Genomic DNA, 23,079 nt, shown 5'->3' on the forward strand with positions numbered 1-23,079 from the left:
AACCACAAATATTTATGTTTGGATGTTGGCATTAACACTGGCTTTTCCATAAATTTTGTGAAGCAACACTTGCAGATGATAAAGCACTATTTATAAAAGAATAATTGGTTATTTGCTTTTCCAGCTGGGACAAAGAAAAACCCCTTCATAGTAGTCACTGAAGGGCCTTTGGCTTTTTTATTTGTTTTCATTTTTATATTTTGCTTTTAACATAGATCTTAAGAACTGGAGTTCTTTTCAAAACATCGCATGGAGCAGTTTTGTTGCTTCATTTTTGTCTGGGAGAAAGGGAAAGGAACTTACAAACTCTTGTTTTTCATTATTGCTTCCACGACTCACACAAACATTCTCCCTTAAAGAATACACAAACCAAAAGAAAAAGAAAAACAACTGAAGCCATGGATGAGAAAAAAGGGGGAAAAAATAGAAGTCTTTTGTATTAATAAAGACAACTACATTGTGACCAAGCTCTAAGCACTAGCATAATAAAATGAGCATGTTTCCATTTCTGGGTTGTTGCTCTTTCTTCCTCTTAAGTTGAACAAGTCATGAAGTTGTACCATTAAGGGAGGAAATCTGCCCCTTAAAAGTACTGAGAGATCATTTTACATGAGATTGTTTACTGGGCTACATCAAGAGATTTGTTAAAATTGCTTTCAAAGTGGAGACAAAATATCTAGATTTATAAGAGTAAATGGAAGTAAAATATTTCAATGCATAGGAAAGAGGGAAGCACAATGCTGCCCAAGCCATCTCTCAGTTGGCTAAGCATGAAGAAACTGAGAAGCCAAACTTTATGTTTTCACAAAATAATGTTTAAATAAGCCATGTGAATATCCTCAAGGCAATAAAAAGTGTTATCCTTTTTTAAAAGTACGCCCCTGGAGATTTATATCTTGATTTTCTGATGTGGAAACAGGAATATGGACTCATGTTTTTAAAGGTTTATGGAATTATTTCATCTTCATTACCACAAACACCTGAGATGTTTATCCTCTTATTCATATGTCCATCATTTTCCTAGGGTGACTTTAAAAATCCACTTGTGGCTATTGTTTGAGTAACATGTTGAATAACTCAGCAACACCTCATTCTTTTGGGTATAAAAGAATTTCATACCAGATGAGATCACCATTTCACCTATTTTCTATATATGATAATCCCCAGTGGCCTTTTAATAAATATCCTGGCTTGGAATCTTACGGTTATATAATAAATTCTTTATCAGATGATGCAACAGTAGAGAATTTACAAGTCAGTGAGCAAAATATGCTCAACAGCTAGTCCAATTGCACAGTTCATGGACCATAATATGCATGCAAGATAGAAGAGTATTAACCAGAGGAGTAATGCAGGTGAAGTTCTCCCTTAGAGATCACCACATGGCATTAGCGAGTCAAGGATTAATTGTATTCAGCCAACATGGGCTCATGTTGGGCAACATTTCAACATGGAGATCTATCAGTAAATGGAATAGTCTCCCAAGGGAACTAATGGGAGTATAATTGCTTTCTTCATTTAAAACTGAGCCAGACAAATCCTTTCTGGAAAGAGCCATGATATTACGCCAGGGTGATGGACTACAGGACTCATGAGGGCTCTTCCATCTCTAACTTGATGACATGAAAAATAAAGAAACACATTAAAATTAATGAATTTTAGCACATATCCATCTATCACCCCAAAATAATTCATAGCTGAAAGAAAAGGACAAATAATAATTTCCAAAATCTATTACTAATCCTAAGAAATCACTATTCATCGGAAATACTCTTTTAAGGGCAGCCACTCCCTAATTCATGGCACCTTTGATTAACAGTTGGGGGAACTGCCAGAGAGCAAACCTCACAGCTGGAATGCCCTCCAAGAATCTATTTAATAACATAGCTAGTGTTCTCTTGGAAGAAAAGAAGAGGAATTTCAGGTTTCCACAAGCTCTCGGCCACTCTTGTCATTTCACTGTTTGTTATCATAGCAATATTTCACATGAAATAAAACTCAGATGCCACTGGATGTCAAATATGTTCGGTGGTTCTCTAAGTGTGGTCTAACAACCCTTGAGACTCCTAAGACTCTTCCAGTATGGCCATAAAGTCAAAACTATTGTCATAAAGATATGAAAATGTTACTTGCATTGTTCATTGTCATTCTCTAAGGATATGCTACACAATACACCCACAATTATCACAAAAGCCAGTTAAAATACAACTCTGTATGAGGCCTCCATAGAACCCAGAGGCAGATATGAAAATTCATCTTTTTCCCATTAGCCAATCATTAAAGGGATTAGCAAAGCTATACAGCTTACTATTTTTTTTGAAAATATAATTATTTGTATTAAAAATATTTTGCCAACACATGATCATTTTTTAAAAAATAAATAAATATTAAATGTCCATATTTTAGTGTATAATATAGCAAACATCAATAGCTATAGCCTACTTACACAATTTTTTTCAATTTTTCTTTTGGTACGAGGGATCAAACTCGGGTCCTTGCGCTTGCAGGGCAGGCGGCGGAACCACTGAGCTAAATCCCCAGCCCAGAATTTTTCAATGATATTTAAGAGTTCTAAAACCAAAAAGCTTAAGAACTGCTGACCTAGAAACTTCAAGCTTTCTGAATTGATTCTATGGCCCTCAGTAGATATTGTGCAATTTCTCTGTTCCTTCTTTTCTGAGTAAAATTTCTAGAACTTTGTTTATATTTGCTGGAGCCACTTCCTTACATCTCAACCTGTATTTTTATCACCCTCCCTTATTCCATGAGGGGTTTTATCCTGTTCCTCCCCATCTATGCAAACTTCTTTTACAAGGTAATCAATAAATTTCTGTCCTGCCTATGCAGAGGTCAACCCTGACTCATCATTTTAAGTACTTGCCCATTTACTTGTTGCACATGACTTCTTTCCTCCTGCTGGGCTCCAGTTCTCCACATTCTCTTAATTTTCCTCCTGCCTCAGAAGCCATTTTAGTTTGCATTACTGGCTCCCCCTCTTTTTGAGTATGGCTTAATTTTCACTGCTAAAGGTTCAGTACAGTCTTTGATTCACTTTTCTCTATCTCTATCCCTACATTAAATTTAAATCCCCCAGTTAAATTTATGACATCAACAAGTATCTACATCCAACAATTTTAGATGTTTGTATCTCCAATTATGACACTTTTTCTTGAGTTCCAAACTCATTTTTACTACCTACAGAGTCACAATTCTAGAAGGCCTCTAACAGAACTCTGAAGGTGAACCTCCATTTCAGTTAGCTCCTCCTTTTTTTCCCACATCAAATGGTACCATTGCTTTCTCTACTTCTTAAGTCAAAAACCTAGGAGTTTATCATTACATCTCCTCTTTCTGCTAATACCCACTACTGTATTCAATCTATCAACAAGTTTTGCTTTCTCTATCTTAAAAATACATCTCAATATAAAAATATCTTATCAATTTCACATTATTGCCCTACACCAACATACCTTATATCCTTCCCGGACCACTTTAGGAGCCTCCTCACTCACTCCCAGGTTCTGTTCTTACCCCCTCACTGTCTCAGCTTCATACCATATCCAAAGCCCTCTGCTCAAAACGTAAATCAAATACAGTCCTGTGATACATAATGGCATTTCCGTCAATGATGGACTATATAAATGATAGTAATATCGTAATATTATAATGAATTTGAAAACTTCCAATTGCATACTGACACTGTAGCAGTCACAATATCATAGCACAGTGCTTTCTCAAGGGTTTGTAGTAATGCTGGTATAAACAAACTGCTGTGCTACCAGTCATATAAAAGTACTGTATAGCACATGCAAGTATGTGTAATACATAATACTTAATAAGATAATAAATGATGATATTACTGGTTTATATATTGACTAAACTGTACATAAAATCATTATTTTAGGGTACACTACCTCTCCTTTAAAGAGGTGAATAGGTTCCTATAAAACAGCATCCCATATTACACCACCTATAGCCTCATACATCTTTTGTTTACTAGGTCTCTTGATTGTAACAGTAGAGCATGTCAGTTGACCTGTATTGTAGTGTAGGCTTGTGAAAGAAAACCCTAATCCTACCGAGGTTCTGAGTCCCACAGAACACACCAATTCACCCCGCTGCAGACAGGCAGCCACCTGGTTCCACACTACAAAGACGCAGAGGACACCAGACCACCAGACCAAGGTACTGAGTCACACTGCTCCTGGTCCAGAGGAAGGGGCTTTCTGGCCACCATCCCTCCTGCTGTGTCCAGCCTACAGGAAAGGGCTTTTGGGTCATCATCCCTACCGCTGCTCCTGGCCCTTGTCCTACCTCTCCCAGCTCAGAGGAGGTAATCCATGCAGGCGCTAACAGCACCCCGCCCCAGTTGAAATGAGAAAACACTTAAATAAGTCTCAAAACCAGACTTCCAGATCACCTACAGCAACCCCAAAGGAAAATGAGATGGTACACTCTGATACTCAACCACCTGGACCCACTGAACTGGCAACAAAAGGGGATCTGGAAAAAATGAAATCAGAAATAATTTCTCAGATAACAGGAGAAATTGTGCCCCTAGTGCAAGACATGATTAATAAATCTAGAGAGGAGCTTAGGAACATGATGGAATCCCAACATAAGAAACAAATGGAATCCATAAAACAGATGCAAATAGATTTCCAGGACATGAAAAGCTCCATTGAAAGTCTACACAGCAGAATGAGCCAATGTGAGGACAGAATTTCAGATATAGAAGATAAAATTGCAATTAGTGACCAGGAAAAGAAAAATTGCTTCAAAATTATAAGGGAACATGAGAAATCAATCCAGCAGCTGCTAGACAATGCAAAGAAGAATAACATAAGACTGACTGGAGTCAATGAAGAAACAGGAAAGAGTGCAGATGACATAAAAAAAAGTTCACAGAAGTGATGGCAGAAAACTTCCCAAGCAGGGGAAAAGAGCTTGACATACAGATAAGTGAGGCATATAGGACTCCAAATAGCCTTGATCAAAAAAAATCTACACATAGGCATATAATTTGTTAAGATTCCAGAAACTCAACAGAAGAACAAAGTTCTACAAGCAGTTAGAGAAAAGAAACAAATCACATACAAAGGAAAGCCCATCAGAATCACAGCAGACTTCTCAACACAAACCATCAAGGCAAGAAGAGCTTGGAGTGACATATTCCAAGCCCTAAAAGAAAACACCCTCCAACCCAGATTGATGTACCCTGCAAAACTATCTTTCAAAACTGATGGAGAAATAAGACACTTTCATGACAAAGAGCACCTTAGGAACTTCATGAATACCAAACCAGCACTCCAAAGAATTTTACACAATATCCTAGGAACAGACATTGAGGATCACAACCCCAGGAAGCAAAGCAGAATGAATCCATCTGGCATGACAAGAAATTAAATGTAAAGGGGGAAAACACAACAAAAAGAAAAAGTCATGGCAATGAAAAGTCAATATGTTTCAGTCATAACCATCAATGTTAATGGTCTCAATTCACCAATCAAAAGAAATAGACTGGCAGAATGTGTCAAGAAGCAAAATCCAACAATATGCTGCATATAAGAAACACTTAATTCAAAAGGAAACTCATGACTGAAAGTTAAAGGGTGGAAAACAATACTCCATGCAACAGGAACCCAAAAAAAAGCAGGAGTAGCTATCCTCTTTACAGATCAAGTAGATTTCAAACCAACACTGATTAAGAGAGATGAAGAAGGACACTACAACTTTGTAAAGGGAGGAATCCAAGAGGAAGAGAGGACAATCATAAATATCTATGCACCAAACACTAGTGCACCCAACTATATAAAACAAATACTAATGGACATGAAAAGTCATATATGCACTAATACAACTGTAGTGGGGGACCTGAACACCCCACTGTCACAAATAGATAGATCAACTAGACTAAAAATAAGTAATAAAATACTAGAACTCAATAGAACTCTTGAACAAATGAACTTAACAGATATTTACAGAGTCTTTCACCCCACAAAATCAGAATATGCATTCTTCTCAGCTGCACATGGGTCATTCTCCAAAATAGACCACATACTCACACATAGAACATGTTTAAGTAAGTGCAAAGAAATTAAAGTTATCCCCTGTATATTATCAGACCATAGTGCCATGAAATTGGAGATCCACAGCAAAAGAAACTCGAAAAATTTCATAAACACATGGAAATTGAACAACACACTTCTGAATAACCAATGGGTCACAGAGGAAATTAAAGAAGAAATCAGACAGTTCCTTCAATTAAATGACAATGACAATACAACATATCAGAATCTATGGGACACAATGAAAGCAGTCTGACGAGGGAAATTCATAGCAGGGAATACACATATTAGGAAAACAGAATGAGCCCAATTAAACAACCTGATGTTGAACCTCAAGCTTCTAGAAAAAGAAGAGCAGGACAACCCCAAAGCTCATACAAGGGAGGAAATTATAAAGATCAGAGGAGAAATCAATGCAATGGAGACTAAGAGAACGATACAAAAAATCAATGAAGCCAAGAGTTGGATCTTCGAAAGAATCAACAAAATTGACAGACCTTTAGTCAACCTTATCAGAAAAAGGAAAGAAAAGGCCCAAATCCATGCAATTAGGAATGAAAAGGGTGAAATTACAACATACCCAGCAGAAATCCAGAAGATCATCAATACCTACTTCCAGAACCTATATGCCAATAAGATGGACAACACAGAAGAAATGGACAGATTCCTAGATACATATGAATTACCAAGGTTGAACGAAGAAGACCTAAAAATTCTGAACAACCCAATATCAAAAAATGAAATTGAAAATGTAATTAAAAACTTATCAACTAAGAAAAGCCTGGGCCCTGATGGCTTCACTGCTGAATTCTACAAGCCATTTAGAGAGGAACTGCTGTCACTACTGTTTAAACTCTTGAATGAAATTGAAAGGGAAGCAATACTCCCAAATTCATTCCTGGAAGCAAGCATCACCTTGATCCCCAAAGCAGAGAAAGACCCAACTGAAAAGGAGAGCTATAGGCCAATCTCACTAATGAACATAGATGCAAAAATCCTTAATAAGATACTGGCAAACAGAATGCAGAAGATCATCAAGAAGATCATACACCCTGATCAAGTGGGAGTCATCCCAAGGATGCAGGGATGGTTCAATATATGCAAATCAATCAATGTAATACACTATACCAATAGAGCCAAGGACAAAAACCATATGATTATCTCCATAGATGCAGAAAAAGCATTTGACAAAATCCAACATGCATTTATGATAAAAACCCTACAAAAAATTGGAATAGATGGTCTCTACCTCAAACTGATAGAAGCCATCTGTGAAAAACCAACAGCCAATATCATACTAAATGGACAAAAACTGAAATCCTTCACACTAAAATCAGGAACAAGACAAGGATGTCCACTCTCACCACTCTTGTTCAAGATAGTTCTGGAAACATTAGCCATGGCAATTAGACAAGAGAAAGAAATGAATAGAATAAAGATAGGAAATGAAGAAGTCAAATTGTCCTTATTTGCAGGTGACATGATACTCTATATAGAAGACCCCAAGAACCCCACCAAAAGTATTCTAGACTTAATAACCAAATTCAGTTAAGTAGCTGGTTACAAGGTCAACACACAAAATGCAATAGCTTTCCTCTACATGAATGACAGACTCACTGAGAGAGAAATAGGGCAAATAATTCCTTTCACAATAGCATCCAAAAAACTGAAATACCTAGGAATCAACCTAATGAAAGAAATGAAAGACCTCTTCTCTGAAAACTATGGCACTCTGAAAAGAGAGATTGAAGATGATATCAGAAAATGGACAGACATCCCCTCCTCCTGGGTAGGAAGGATTAATATAGTGAAAATGGCCATACTTCCAAAACTGCTATATAGATTTAATGCAATTCCAATTGAGATCCCAGCAGCATACTTCATAGACCTTGAGAAAAAAAAAATCCAAAAATTCATTTGGAACAAGAAGAGACCCAGAAGAGCAAAAGCAATTCTAGGTAACAGAGAAATGGCAGAGGGTATCACAATCCCTAACCTGCAACTATACTACAAAGCTACTGTGATAAAAACAGCATGGTACTGGCAAAGAAACAGACTTGAGGACCAATGGAACAGATTAGAAGATGCAGAAACAACGCCAGACTCACTCAGCCATCTCATCTTTGATAAAGGCGCCAAACACCCTCACTGGAAGAAAGATAGTCTCTTTAATAAATGGTGCTGGAAAAACTGAGCTTCAACTTGCCAAAGATTAAAACTAGACCTATATCTCTCACCATGCACTAAACTAAAATCAAAATGGATTAAAGAACTAAATATTAAAATAGAAACTCTGAACCAGTTGGAACAGAGGTTAGGTAGAACCCTTGAAGACATCAGTGTAGGAAAAGATTTTATGAACAAAACCTCAGTTGCCCATGAACTAGCACAAACAATCAACAAGTGGGATCTCTTCTTATTAAAAGGCTTCTGCACAGAAAGAGAAACCACCAGCAGTGTGAAAAGACAACACACAATGTGGGAAAAAATCTTCACCTGCTCTTCCTCAGACAAAGGTCTACTATCTTGAATCTATAAAGAACTTAAAAAGATCAGACCTCCCAAATTTAAAGACCTAATCCAAAAATGGACACCTCAAATGAACAGACATTTCTCAGACAAAGAAGTAGAAATAGCAAATAAATACATGAAAAAATGTTCAATATCACTGGTCATTCGAGAGATGCAAATGAAAACAATGCTGAGATTCCACTTCACTCCAGAAAGAATGGCTGCTATCATGAAACCAACCAATAACAAATGCTGGTGGGGCTGTGGGCAAAGAGGAACCCTGCTCCACTGCTGGTGGGAGTGTAGACTGGTGCAAGCACTGTGGAAATCAGTATGGAGATACCTCAAAGAACTAGGACTGGAAGTCCCCCTTGACCCCGCTATTCCACTGCTGGGTATCTTCCCCAAAGAATTAAAAGAATCATACCACAGTGATATATATGTGTGCCCATGTTCATAGCAGCACAGATTGTAATAGCTAAAACTTGGAAACAGCCCAAATGTCCATCAATTGGAGACTGGTTAAAGAAAATGTGGTTTTTTAATAAAATGGAGTACTACTCAGCCATAAAAAATGAGAAATTACAGACATTTATAGCTAAGTGGATGCACATTGAGGCAATACTCTTAAGTGAAATAAATAGGACACACATGTGTAAATACCCAATAGTTTCTCTGGTGTGAGAAACTGAAAGTGTAAATAAGGACTAAATGTATAATAGGCAATGTGAAATAGGAAGAAAAAGGGCAAAGGGCAAGGAAGTGGGAGGGCTAGGGGAAAGGATAGAAGGGAATGGGATTAATATGAGAAAATGGAAAAATAGGAATAAAATCTTTGTAAATAGGGAGGACTGGAGGGGTTGAAGGGAGGGCTGGGCAAGGGTGAAAAATAAGAACCAAGAGAGACTATGTAAAGGTGTAAATTTCCAATGATGAATGTCACTATATTGTATACCTAAAATGTACCATTGATTAGAATGGATAATCAATAATACAAAATAGGAAGAAAAGGTCCAAAGGGGTAGGGGCAGTGGGATGGGCAGAGGAAAGGAAAGAAGGGAAAGGAAAAATGATGAGAAATGGAAAAAATGGAAATAAAGTCTTTGTAAATAGGGAAGGGTGGAGGGGGTGAAGGGAGGGCTAGGAATGGGGAAAAAATAAGAACCAAGATGCATTATATAAAGGTACAATTCCCAATGAGAAATGTAATTATGTCGTATACTTACAATGTACCAATAAAAGAATTTAATAAAAATAAAGAAAACCCCTAATATTTTCACACAATGACAAAATCAGCTAACACATTTCTCAGAATGTATTCTCTTTAAGAAATGCATGACAGTAGCGTCATTCCATCTCTCAACTAAACCCCTCAACTTTTTCTCATGATAAGCGATCTAGCCACTCTTACATCCCTACCCTCATCTGCAAACTCTCCTTCACTGAATGTGTTGTTTTCCACTAGTGTAATTAGCGTCCCTCAGGAATACCCAGCCCCAGTCTTCAGGGTGTTTACTTTTGCTGTTCCCTCTGCAAATGCTCTGACTCCCCTATCTTTGCTCAGCTTGTGCTCCAACCCATGTGTCATCACTTGGGAAGGATTTTCTCTGACTGCTCTACAAAAATATGCACATTTCCCTTCTTTATTTTCTTTTTTATTCTTATCACTATCTAAAAGGTATGTTTACTTATTTCGTTATTTACTGTCATTCTGAGTTCCCAAAATGGCAGATACTTTGACTCCATCACTTTTTCCTTGAGCCTGGCACTGAGCCTGAGTCCTAGTGTACACGCAGTAAGTGATAATAATGATGATGGTACTAGGTCACATCGATTTCCATCAGTGGGATATACACTTCTTCAAAACAAAAACTGTTATCTTACTCACTTTACAAGCAGTGATATATGGCGAATACTTTTTTTTCATTGTTTATTGGTACATTTTAGGTGTACATTATGATCACATTCATCATTAGGCATTTGCACCTATACATGATATATCTTGGTTTTTATAAATATGAGAAAAGAAGGAAAAAATGGAAACAAAGTTTTTGTAAATAAGGAGGAGTGGAGGGGTGGAAAGGAGGGAAGGGGAATGGGGAACAATACTTATATTTTTAAAAAGAGATTATAGTAAAGAAAGACACATTGCTATCAATCCCTTTTAAAATACTTCCCCTCACTTCACACACACTGTTGAGTTTTGTTTATTTATTCCATTGTTCTTGCCACTTTGTAAAGCAGTTCCAGAAGTCCTCTCTTGTGGGTGTCTTTATGAAGTGTAACCAAAACTACTGTGAATGCTGCTGCCCAGGGCCATCCATAGGAAAGGTAGGTTTATAAAACCTCTACAGTATGTCCTCATCTACTTTATTTACCAGATCTGGTACTGTGAAACTTCTGTTTTTTCCCTAAAGTCAGAATCATCATGAAAGTTAAATATTTTAAACCCATGAAGGACATCAAGGCAGCCAAGAGTGTAGCTAAAGACACTCATAAAAAAGAATTCCAGAATTGCTTCAGAAAGTCTCAAGAATTATGGGTGCAAGTGTGTTCAAAAAGAGGAGGAGCATTTTGAGGAGTACTCATGACAATATGTCTTTTAATGTAACACTTTGTAAAAATTTAAACAGTATTTTTCTGTCACACCTTGTATAAACAATGTCTGGGATATACCACATACTAAATAATTGACTAATGGATGAAAGTCATAATGTTCACTCTTTAATACTTAGGGTTTATAAAACATATTTATATCCCCAACACAGTTGATAACTAAAATAACTCTGAACAATAGACAATTTGATTTCTTTGTTTTTTATTAGGAAATTCTTGCCCTGCACCACACGGTGTAAGAAGGAGGTTCTCCTATACCACTCCTTTTTCTAAAACTCAATCTCATGACCTTTGCTTCAGAAAAAATGTAATAAATGAGCAGATTAACTCCCTAAAAGTTAGAAAATAAACAAATGGAACTCAAAATGTGTTTTTCTAGTAATTTTACCATATTTTGGAATGATAAGAATTTTTATACTAATTGACTGTACCTCTAGGATTACTGAATCATAATAAAGAAAAAGAGAAAGTACCCAAGCTGAGAATCTTAAACATATTTTGAACTTTGTCAAGTTTATAGTCATAGCTTGGACGGCTCAAGAGGCCTAATTGAGAAAATGTGTTAATTATTTTCTATGAGATGTGGGTTGCTTAAAATCTAGCTGAGCCTTGAAAGGCACCATAAAATTAGTTCCAAAAGCAGCAAGTCAATTTTTAAGTCTATGCAGATTCCCTTTATGTGTGTGGGGGGGGTGCAGGGAGTGATGTTGATAAATATATTAAATCTCTGGCCTCATTTCATTGCATTAGTACTGTGAACTTGAGCCTCTGCATACCCTCCTGAGATCGTAGCTTTCTCAGCTGAGAGGCAGAACATTTCTTGCCTACTTTCTGGTTATCTAAGACAGTCCATATTCAGAATCTGACAAATCTATTTAGTTTTTCTCATAAAATACATCTCTTAGGGATACCTCTGCCAGTAGTGGAATAATGACATCATCCCTGTTGGTAGTGGGCATCTAGCATTGCTTGTATCCAGGGGAGTATTCATGGAAGGGGTAACAAACACAGCATGAGCCTTCTTGAAAATTTGGCATTCAGGACAATGTGACCTGGGATTAGGCCAGAGAGACGGCATTACAGTGCTCAGTATGTTGCTACAACTTTTTTATATCTTCTTTTTTCTTTTGTGATTTCCCGAAAACCCAGATTTGGTTCCAGTGTATTCATTTTTTGGGAAATGTAAATAAGATTAAATCTCTTGGGCCTGGCTTCACACAGTGTGGACAGACTTCTGGCTTGTGTTTTCCTGAAGCATTTGTTCTTTGAGCTCAGGAACCCTTAGCATTTGGTGCACTTAAAATAAATCAAACAAGTAAATAATTTGAATTCATCTGCCTGTTATTCAGCTCCTTTAACAGGAAGTCTATGGCTTTTAAAGTAAAAGCACTAATGTTCAAATTTAAGTCTTCTGTGGTATGCATCTCTGTAGCCTCAGAAATAGGATTGGAAAAGATTATGAAGACCATGCATTTTCCTTGATGTCCTAAGAGTACCAAGGAGGAGAAGTAGAAACAGAATATTCCTTTCCACAGTGTGGGATAAATTACATTTATATGTAACATTTTTATAAATTTTAATTTGAAAAGTACCCACAAATATAGCTTACTTCTTAAAAGTAAATGTTCAGAAAGTATTACAATTAGTGAGACACTGCTGCAAATACCAAGCAGAATCAGAAAGTCAGGAACCTCTGACTTCAAAGCCATCTTTCCCCAGCCTTTAACTCCACCCAAAAGCATGTCTTTTTTTAACCTCTGAAATTTCATGCAAGCCTTCAGTCTGGCTCTGACTACAAGGCAGGAAATGGCATGCATGCAACATCCACAGAAGGTTTAAAAACAAAAACAAAAAACACAAAAGTTTTTTTTAAATCAGATACTTCACAAAATGTATTTGGAAGAAGGGTTGAATTGTATTTTGTTTGCTTTGTTTTAAAATTGCCTGTTCTCAAATGGATGGTGAGCCCGGAGTTGAGGTAAGGACAAGTTGGCTGTCAGCCTCTAGGCTCTTCCTTCTAGACCCAGTAGGAATTAAAGAAGGACTCGGAATTCTTCAGATTCTTTTTTCTCTTTTTTTGGGTACCGGGGATCGAACTCGGGTCCTTGCGCTTGTGCAGCAGGCAGTGAAACCACTAAGCTAAATTCCTGGCCCCTGGAATTCTTCAGATCTTAAATTGGGAGACCATGGGTGAAGCCAGGCACACAGCATGCATTTGATGGTTACTAAGAGTGCTTGTTCAGTGACCTCATATGCCCAGATTATTTTACAGGGAAAGAAACAACTCCCATGAGATACCTAGCAGAGTGGGAAGAATTGATTGGCTTAGAGAATAATTCTTTGTAAAGCAAAGGTTAGCCAACCAGGAAATGTGGGTCCCATAAAGCATCCTCTAGCCTTATGGCCACTCGTAGTTAAGGGGCAGAATTGAGAAGAAAAGTTAAAGCAGTACTACAAAAATTAATGAACTATAGTCAAGTATGTATACTCCAACTTCTGAGATTTTTCTTTTCAACTCAAAAGTTAATAAAACTTTTCAAAGTGATAAATTTGATTTTATTCTTCTTTGGATTGAAGCATGCTCATATATCAGTTCAAATTCTTATTTTAACTGACAAATATAGTTGTATGTATCTATCGTATACAAAGTAATACATATATAGTACATATATAGATTGCACGTTGATTAAATCTAATTAATTAGTGAATGCTTAAACTCCTGCTCTAATTCTTCTGTAGTTAGCTTCCTAATTGACCCAGTTTGGCTAGGTCATTTTCTATTTACAGTAGAATAATTATTAATGGTGTCCTTTTTTACTTTCAAAGAGTCAAATTTGGATTATAAATTATATGATCACTCTTTCTGTGACCGATAACTTGTAATACTTCAAAATATTTCTAGTAATATAATGTGATAATTAGGGAGTCACTGACAAGCCTAATGCATCTAATTGTATCAAAAATTTCTTTAAAAGTTAATCAAAGGGAAGAATATAAGTGTTTCAGCAATCAGTTGTAGTTACGCACAAAATCAAAACAAATTCACTCTGTCATGAGGTTGCCAAAACAACTAATAAGTTATCTTAAATTGCATAAATAGATGTCTATTGTCCAAAACCATGGAAAATATGGTTACATTTTCTGTTTTCAGGTTGCACTTCATGAATTGCATTTCTTTCTAAAGTGTGAGTTGTAAGAAGAATTAATAAATGGAAACCCTTCAAAGAAAAACCACTAGAATGGAAGCATTTGAGGAACCATAAGTGACATTGTTGAAAAAATCAACACAATGTACCCAAAAGGAAAGAAGGTTCTCAAGTCCTGCTACATGTCTCCAAATACTTAAGATTTGTCACATGAAGGAGAGAGGTTTTTTTTCCTGTAGCTTTTCAGCTAAGTATAATAGGTTAAAGTTAAGCAGTAATGAAACTGTTCAGTGTAAGAGAAAACTTTCTAACAAATAAAACCTTTCAAAAAGGAACAAGATATCTTTGGAGATAATAAACATTGTTTAACTTAAAGTGGAGGCTAGATGAGTAAATCTTAATAGGATGATAGGGTAAGTTAATGCATCTTGTAAAGCTAAGATAAAAGAATCCTAACTAACCCTTTTTAACTGCTTTCTAACTCTGTAGACTATCATTCTAATAACATAGTGGGCAGGTAACTCAGGAATATCCTCTATCATGGCATAAATCATCATCATTGTGCCTATATGTTCTTTGCATTATCATATTTTTCTTTTTTATAGTAAATAAAATATTATTATCCAACTAATTCTCAATCTATCAGTTATCAATACCATTGTTTAGCTCTTGGGACCTCATTAGAAATGTAAATTCCTGAGCTGGCTCTATCCTATATGTAATTCAACAAAAATCTCTGCAGAATGTGCCCAGGAAGTTTTAGAAGATGCAAATTCTGGAGTGGTCTGCAGTTTGAATCTGTCTACCCTTTAGTATGTGGTATTTACTGGGAAGCATTGAAAGATTCTAGTCATTCTTATCTGTGAAAAATAGAAGCAGGTAAATTTGTCTCAAACATTATTGTTAATATTCCTTAGTTTGAAACTGAACAGGATCCTTTTAGATTCATGAGACAAAAAAATAACTAAGAAAGGAAAATTTCTGCTCAAATGACTCAAAACTTGAGCTGGAGCTGGAGTCAAACATGTTTCATGTCATCATATTTCTGTTTCTTCCTCTTTTTCCTCTCTTCATATAGCATCAAGGTGCCCCAAAGAGTGGCTTCCATCATTCTTACAGCTCAAGTTCACTGAGAAGCAGTAAGCATTTTGTAAGAGCTCAGAGAACCCCTGCAAAGGATTCTGATTGTCGTAACATGGATCACAAGACACACCGGGAGACTTAGAGCTGGGTTATGATTCCTCTTGGCCATATGAAATAACACAATTTCAAAGAAGGATGACTGGGTAACCACATGCCCACTACAAAGGGAAAGACACTGAAATAGGACAAAGAAGGAAGTCACATTCTAAAAATATGACAATATCTTGTATACAGCTCATGGCTAGCTCATACTCTGTATTACCGTGAGAAAGTTCCTGATAGGAGAGGCTCTTCACCTGGCATTATTCTGGGATCTGTTCCAAGGAACTCATTAATATGGTTGAGTTGCTAATCTGATTAAAACATTCCTTCTATAAAGACAACATTGAAAGTCTACGGACAATACAAAGAGTAAGTTATGAATCACATATAACAGATGAAAAAGCCTTTCTAACTCATAAGGTTTGGGATTTCACTCCCTGGTCCAAAACCAACAAGAGCTGAGTACACAGTTCTTTATTATAAAATCCTCAAAAACTAAGGTCAGATTTAATTCAAATGAAATTATCACATCTTAGAAGTTCAGTAGATTTTATTTAATGCACTTTATTGATTTTCATGTAACTGATTAATTCCCTTTTTGGTTGCTTTTCTGGTTCCCCCATGCCTACCACCTTTTTATAAATTCCTCTGATTGGTTCATTAAGTTAGCAGCTAGTTTTGCCCTGAACATCCAGCTCTTAGGAGAACCCTGGTTAGCTTTTCCCTCAACAACTTAATTGGAGACAAGGGAATTCTGAGCTACTCTCATTTCAGGGACCTTTAAAAAACCCCAAAGAAAAGATATTTTAATAGGCTTAACTACCTACGATCAAAGTGTTACCTCTGTCCTCTATAAGAGAAATATCACATATGTGTTTCAACTTCTATACATCCACTCAAAAACAGAAGATTTTCTCATTAGCAAACTAGATATCAGAAAGATATCTTTATTCTGCAGAGGAAAAAGAAGTGCAAAAATAGAAAGAGAAGGAAATTTTCACAGTGAAGTAATGAATATTTGCAAGACAAATGCTCAAAAATAAAATATTTGGCAATATGGTTTTCATCAGCTGAAATAATTGGCTGAAGATTTTATACTGTTATATGGTATATAATCAGAAAGTCTTCCACTTGATTTTCATGGATTGCCTTACCATAATCACCTAAATAAAAATTAATAATTTATCTCACTATATAACTTAAAAAATGCTATACAACCCTTTGATATCTCCTAAAATATTTGGCAAACAATACTCTTCCTAGATAATTGGTCTTGTTGTGAAATCTTGGAGCTGCCAGGGGAAATGGTTTCCCATGTATGTGGAATATTAACACTAATATCTTTTCCCTGCTGCCACCTGCAGTTCCCAAGGGGTCAGGCTTCCAAAAAGAATTCTTTTATGCAGGTGGTGAATTTTTTCTTTAATTTATTTGAAAAGGGTTGAAGTCAAGGAGAGGGACTTTTTTTCATCGATCCATTTCCTGTATTTAATTATTTGACACAGTTGACTCATGGCTATGTAATTATCTCTTTGAGTGTTTAACATTAATGTAAAATGGTACTGTATTTCCAAGCCAAATGGAATTTTTATGAGGCCATACAACCCTTCTTGGCTTTACTTTTTGTTTAATGGTCATGCTGTAGCAAACAGCAATGTGCAATATGAACAGTTAAACTATCCTCTTAATTATTACATCTGGTTTACCATATCCTGCCCATCTAGTATGTTTTAATTGAAGGGCAGAAAAGATCTCTGGTTGATCATTGATGGTTTTAAATTGGCACATAATGATAATACTGAGTTCTGGAGGGAGTTCTTCCTAAATCTCAGCATATGTCTTTATGTTAAACAATTAAACCACATCTGGAAAGAGAAAGCAGATCAGTACATTCCTCAGTGGACTCTATGAGAAACTCATTCAGTGGGCCAAATACTTGTTACCAAAAAAAGAGGAATAAAGAAGGGGGAGAGCTTTAAAGAGAATTTGAAAATTCTTTTAAAAGAACAAGTGTTTGAAGGAAAATTCTCACAATGAAATAAATAGTTTTATATTGGCAAGGGCATTTAAGCAATAATGAGGAGATTTCATGCATTTTATGCAAAAGTACCAAGGGGAATTAGTAATAGAATATAAAGATCTTATTTCAATAAAATATATTATTAGGATATGCCAAGTCCCATGTAAGAGGTAGCTGGAAAAGGGCACATTTTGCATATAAAAGAGAATCTAGATTATGTTTAGAAAGAGTTAACAACCATGCTCTTCACATACCCTGAGGCAAGTCAAACCAATCCTTACACTTGGGTACATATTTCCAAGTGAGAGTGAAGGAGGACTTTCAACCAATGACACCATGTTGATTCAGATCACCTCCAATACTGTCTCTCTCACTCCCTTCAGTCTCTCACCTTGAACCTTCTAACATACCCCACAGGGAAGGGATACTGAAGGAGAAATCCTCTCAAAATAGCCTCTTACTGTAACAGTTCCCAGCTAAAAAACCAGCAATGGCTTCCCATTTTCAGCCTTTAAAAAAATCCAAATTAATATGTCTTGACACTCAAACTCTCGGTAATACACTTTTACCCTATTTTCCCACACTTATTGTTCTTCTATTCCCATAGGAATCTTCCAGTCTAGCCTAAGAAGTTTAGATTTATTCTTTCAAACACCTGTTGCACTTATTTATTTTTGTGACATTTTCCTTGTCCGGAAGTCTTTTCTTCACTCTTCAAGGAAATCTCTTCTGATTTTGAGACCTCTCTCTCTAGCCAGTGTTTTTCTAACTAACCATTTCAGTATAAAATGACCCTCCCCTCTTCCTGAGCATCCCCAGAACACCCACCCATGTTCATACCATTCACTTTGCAGGCTTTGATTTACTTTCATTTCATATACAAATGGCTTAAGTGCTTAAATTGACTATAAATTTCATTCACTCTTGAATTTTGTCTTATACATGGGTAGTCCTATTCTCACACAATTTCTCCATATTCTTTCATTTAATATTTCATTTAATATTCTTTCATTTAATTTAATATGCCCTTCAAAGTAATTGAAATTTGCAAAATGTTGCATTTACTCTTAAAATTAAAGCCCATTTCCTGGGGTAAATAATAAATTTGAGATGTATACTGTCTTAGTTTGCTGGACTGCCATAATAAAATACTAGAGACTGATTGACTTCAACAACAGAAGTTTATTTTCTCACCTTTATGGAGCCTAGATCAACATATCTGATCATTTGGTTTCTTCTGAGACCCATCTTGTAGGCTTGCAGATGGCCACCTCCTCAATGTGTGCTCGATATGGTGAATACATCTGTGGTGTTTCTTCCTGTGTCCCAACGTCTTCCTGTAAGGACACCAGGCAGATTGGACTAGAGCCCATTTTAATGCCTTCAATTTAACTTAATTACCTCTTTAAAGTTCCTACCCCCAAACATATATTCACATTCTAAAGTAATATGTTTGGAGCATATTCTTTCAATTGCAGGTGGGGAGGAACATGATTCAATGGTTTGGGCTTCAGTAGGGGTAGCATAATTCACCATAAAATATAAACTATACAACAGCTTTAGTTTTTGATTCTATTGTGCCTTTGGCTGAATTTCCATATAGTTGCATTGGTCAAAAATTATTAGAGAAAAAATTTAATGTGTCCCAGCATAGAATCTTTTGATTTCCTTAGACTTTGAATTCTAAATCTAAAACTTTAGTATTTTCTTTTTTTCCCTTTTCTCTTCAATGGATTTATTACCGTATTTATTTACACAAACATTGCTTTTATACTTTTGCCTTCAATTTTCCAATACTAAACCTCACTTTCAGAAAATTAATATTCTCATTTGAACTTAAATAGCAAAAGTGTCAGTTAAGAATCCTTTAGTTGTAACCAACAGTAGCCCAAACAAACTTAAGGGAAATATTTTTAATTTATTAAAAAAACCCTTAATTTAAAAATAAACATGATGCTGGCACATCAGGTTTGAATCAATTCAGAAGTACACACAATGTCTACAGGACATGGTAACTGGCTTTCCCATGGCTTTATTTCCTGTGAGACCCCTCCGTACTCTAACATCAGTCATTTGGTAGTGAAAAGAAGTGCCTCTAGTACCTTAATAAGTGCTTATCCAAGTTCAGTTTTGGTGGAAAAAAGCTATCAGTATTGTTCCCTGGTGGCAATTCTCCAAGTCTCCAGGCTTTTCTCAAATTAGAACAACTTGGGCTGCTTTCCCATTTCAACACCAATACTTATGGTGAGTGCTGACCACACTCAGGGTTGTGGAGCACCCACCTGCACACATAAGGATTGAGAGTAGAAAAAGGAGTGATCTCAAAAAAGAAATTAGGAATTTGTTAACAAAAGACAAAGTAGGCAAAAATGAGTGAAAACTTACAACATATATTACATGGAGGCAAGAAAGTGGCAGAACAGCTAAAATTCTTTAAGCCATCAAGGCAAAGATCAAGTTGAACAAAGGTCCTTCCTCATATCTTGAAATGTTGTCACAAAGAAATCAGTCTTCCTTGTTTCCCCTAATTTACCCCACTTATAAAAATAAATTTACTAACTTTCTGGTGCCTCAGTTTTTTGATTGTCTACCTAAAAGCCAGATCAGGATTCAGGCTGGAATTCAAGTTATTGAGGATGGCTAAAAAAAAGGAAAAGGCAATTTGAAAATGGAAAGCCACATTCAAACTCTTATTAATAATTGTGTCTCTGCTGAGCACATGTAGAGACAGATAATTAGATTCGCATAAAGAGTGATCTCTAATTGGATCCAGATGTGAAGGAGTCGACAGACATCCACTAAAGGGAAACTGTACAAAATAACGAAGAAACAAATGTAATTGCAATGCGGAAGTTTATGAAGAATGATGGGCTGAATGACTATAAAGACTTTCAGGCAGCTTTTAGTCACATACTTGAAGAAATTTATTGTTGTACTGAGCATTATTGCAGAGCAGCATTGTCAAAAGCTAATGGTGTTTCCTGAAGAAAGAATACAATATGGGATGTGGATTCCTTAGGAAAGGCATTTTAAAGATTTTTTAGCTATTCTAGTGATAACATTCTTTATATTCATAAGCTGTGTTTAATATTAATCCCATGCATGCATTAAAAACTAAGCTTCATCATATTTTGACCTCCAGTTTAAGCCGTGCTAAATGGGGAAATTCTGTAAACACTGCTAAAAGCCTACCTTGTCTCCACTTTAGAGCAATGATTCAACTGGATGTTTGTCCAACATGAGTCCAGAGAGGCTTTCTCAATCCATTTATAATCATAACCAGGTTTTAGAAATGGATAATGGTCACAATCAAAACTATGTGCATATCGCATGGGAATCAATAAATACAAATAAAGACAGATTTCTGGCAAAGTGGCTGACTAAAGGTGTTGGATATGACCCTGTCCCACAAAGAAGGACCAAAACAAAGGATAAACAGTTGGTCCTAAGCTAGAATATTTGAGATAGAATGCTAGCATATAATGGTCAAGAAACAAGGAAGCTATGGAACATAGAGACTTAGAACCATCTCACAAAAAAAGGAATGAAGTGTCTAGGATCAACCACCTCATTTCCCCAGTTGAGGTCAGCCTGGAACTGACAGTCTTCACAGTATAAGGGAAAGGCAGCAGGAGGTCACCAACAGATACCATGGTAATCATGAACACCAGAAGGGCAGATGTCTTGCAAATTTTGGGGAGCCTAGTCCACATGGTGCCATCTCTGACCTAGATTAATGCTATATAGCACATTTTGAGACCAAACTCACTGATGCTCATGAAGATTGTTGGGTTCATGGCTCTGTTGTTTTGTATACTGCATTTAGCCACCAAGGCTGACTGTATCAGTCCCACTCCCACATGACTCATGGAAATAGACAGGTGCTCCACACCTATAGCTAGATATACCTGCCCAGATCTGCTGGTAAAGTCACCCCTGCAGGCATCACCAACACTAATTAGAGCTTAAGAAGCCAAATTGGCACCAAAGCAAATTGAGCCTATCAAGTTTGCATTCTGAGACACATTTCCAAGAGAAAGTCTGTTCCTGCAAAAAACATGCTATAAAATTGGTAGAGACAAATTGTCCATCAAATATGGAACTACTCTATCAATTGTAGGGCCAGAAGAATAAGAAAAAGATCTAGTATCATGACATCTTCAGAGGAATAAAATAATTCACTAGCCAAAGACTCCAAAGACAAAAAAATTACTAAAATCACAAATAATCCAAAATGATTCTAAGCAACTCAATGATATACAAGAGAATACAGACAAATAATTAATGGAGTTTGGAAAATGATCCATGATCTGAATGAGATATGCATATTAAAATTAATCAAAAAGAAATCTTGGAGATGAAGAACTCAATAAGTGAAATAAAAAGTATAGTTGAGATTCTCAACAACAGACTAGATCTAATTGTCAAAATCAAAGATGAAGAGTAAATTCTAAAAATGAGTAAGATAAAATTAGTCACACATAACCTCATTAAACTAGCAGTAGATTCTTGGGAGGAATCTTATAGGCCATGAGAAAATTCAGTGACATTCTCAAAGTCCTTAAAAAAAATGCCGACCAAGAACACTGTACTCAGCAATGAAAGATAGAAAGAGAGTCAGAGAGGGAGACAGAGACAGAGAGAAAAATGGGAACACATGATATACATAAAAAATTAAAAATAACATAAATCTTTATCTATAAATTCTAAAATTTCATGTAAATGGATGAAATTCTCTTTCTTCCAAAATATGGATGGGGTGAATGGATACAGAAACAAGATGCCATGATATGCTGGCTACAAGAAACTCACTTCATCATTAAAAACACACATATATCAAAAGTGAATAAATGGAAAGTCATACCATGCAAGTGGAAACTGAAAGTAAGCAAGAGTATCTGTACTTAGATCAAATAGAATTTGAGTCAAAACTGTAAAAGGAGACAAAGAAAATCACTATAATGATTAAGAGATAAACTCAATAAGATGTCATAACAATTGTAAATATATATGTACACATACTAAAGTTCCCAATTATATAAACAGGCATTATTACATCTAAAAGAAAAGGTAAACTCTAACTCAATGATCGGCGACTTCAACATCTCACTCTTGTAAGAAGGCAGATGGGGCCAGGGATTTAGCTCAGTGGTTTCGCTGCCTGCTGTGCAAGCACAAGGACCCGAGTTCAATCCCTGGTACCAAAAAAAAAAAAAAAAGGCAAATGATCAAGACAAAAAAGTCAACACAGAAACATCTGAATTAAACTATGCAACAGACCAAATTAACTTAATAGACCCTTACAGAACATAATATCTAACAGTTACAGAATATGCATTTCTCTCTGATAGCATAGAACATGTTCTCCAGGATAGGGCACATATTAGGCCACAAAATAAGTCTCAACAAATTCAGACATCAAATTATCCCATGTGTCTTCTATGACCTCATGAAATAAAACTAGAAATCAAGAAGAAGAATTTTAGAAATTATAAAAATATGTGGAAATTAGACATAATATTCTTCATTGTTC

The sequence above is a fragment of the Heterocephalus glaber genome, unplaced genomic scaffold (assembly GCF_053883595.1).
Source record: "Heterocephalus glaber isolate CG9 unplaced genomic scaffold, H.glaber_assembly_v1.0 deba00001442, whole genome shotgun sequence".
NCBI classification, from domain to species: domain Eukaryota; kingdom Metazoa; phylum Chordata; class Mammalia; order Rodentia; family Bathyergidae; genus Heterocephalus; species Heterocephalus glaber.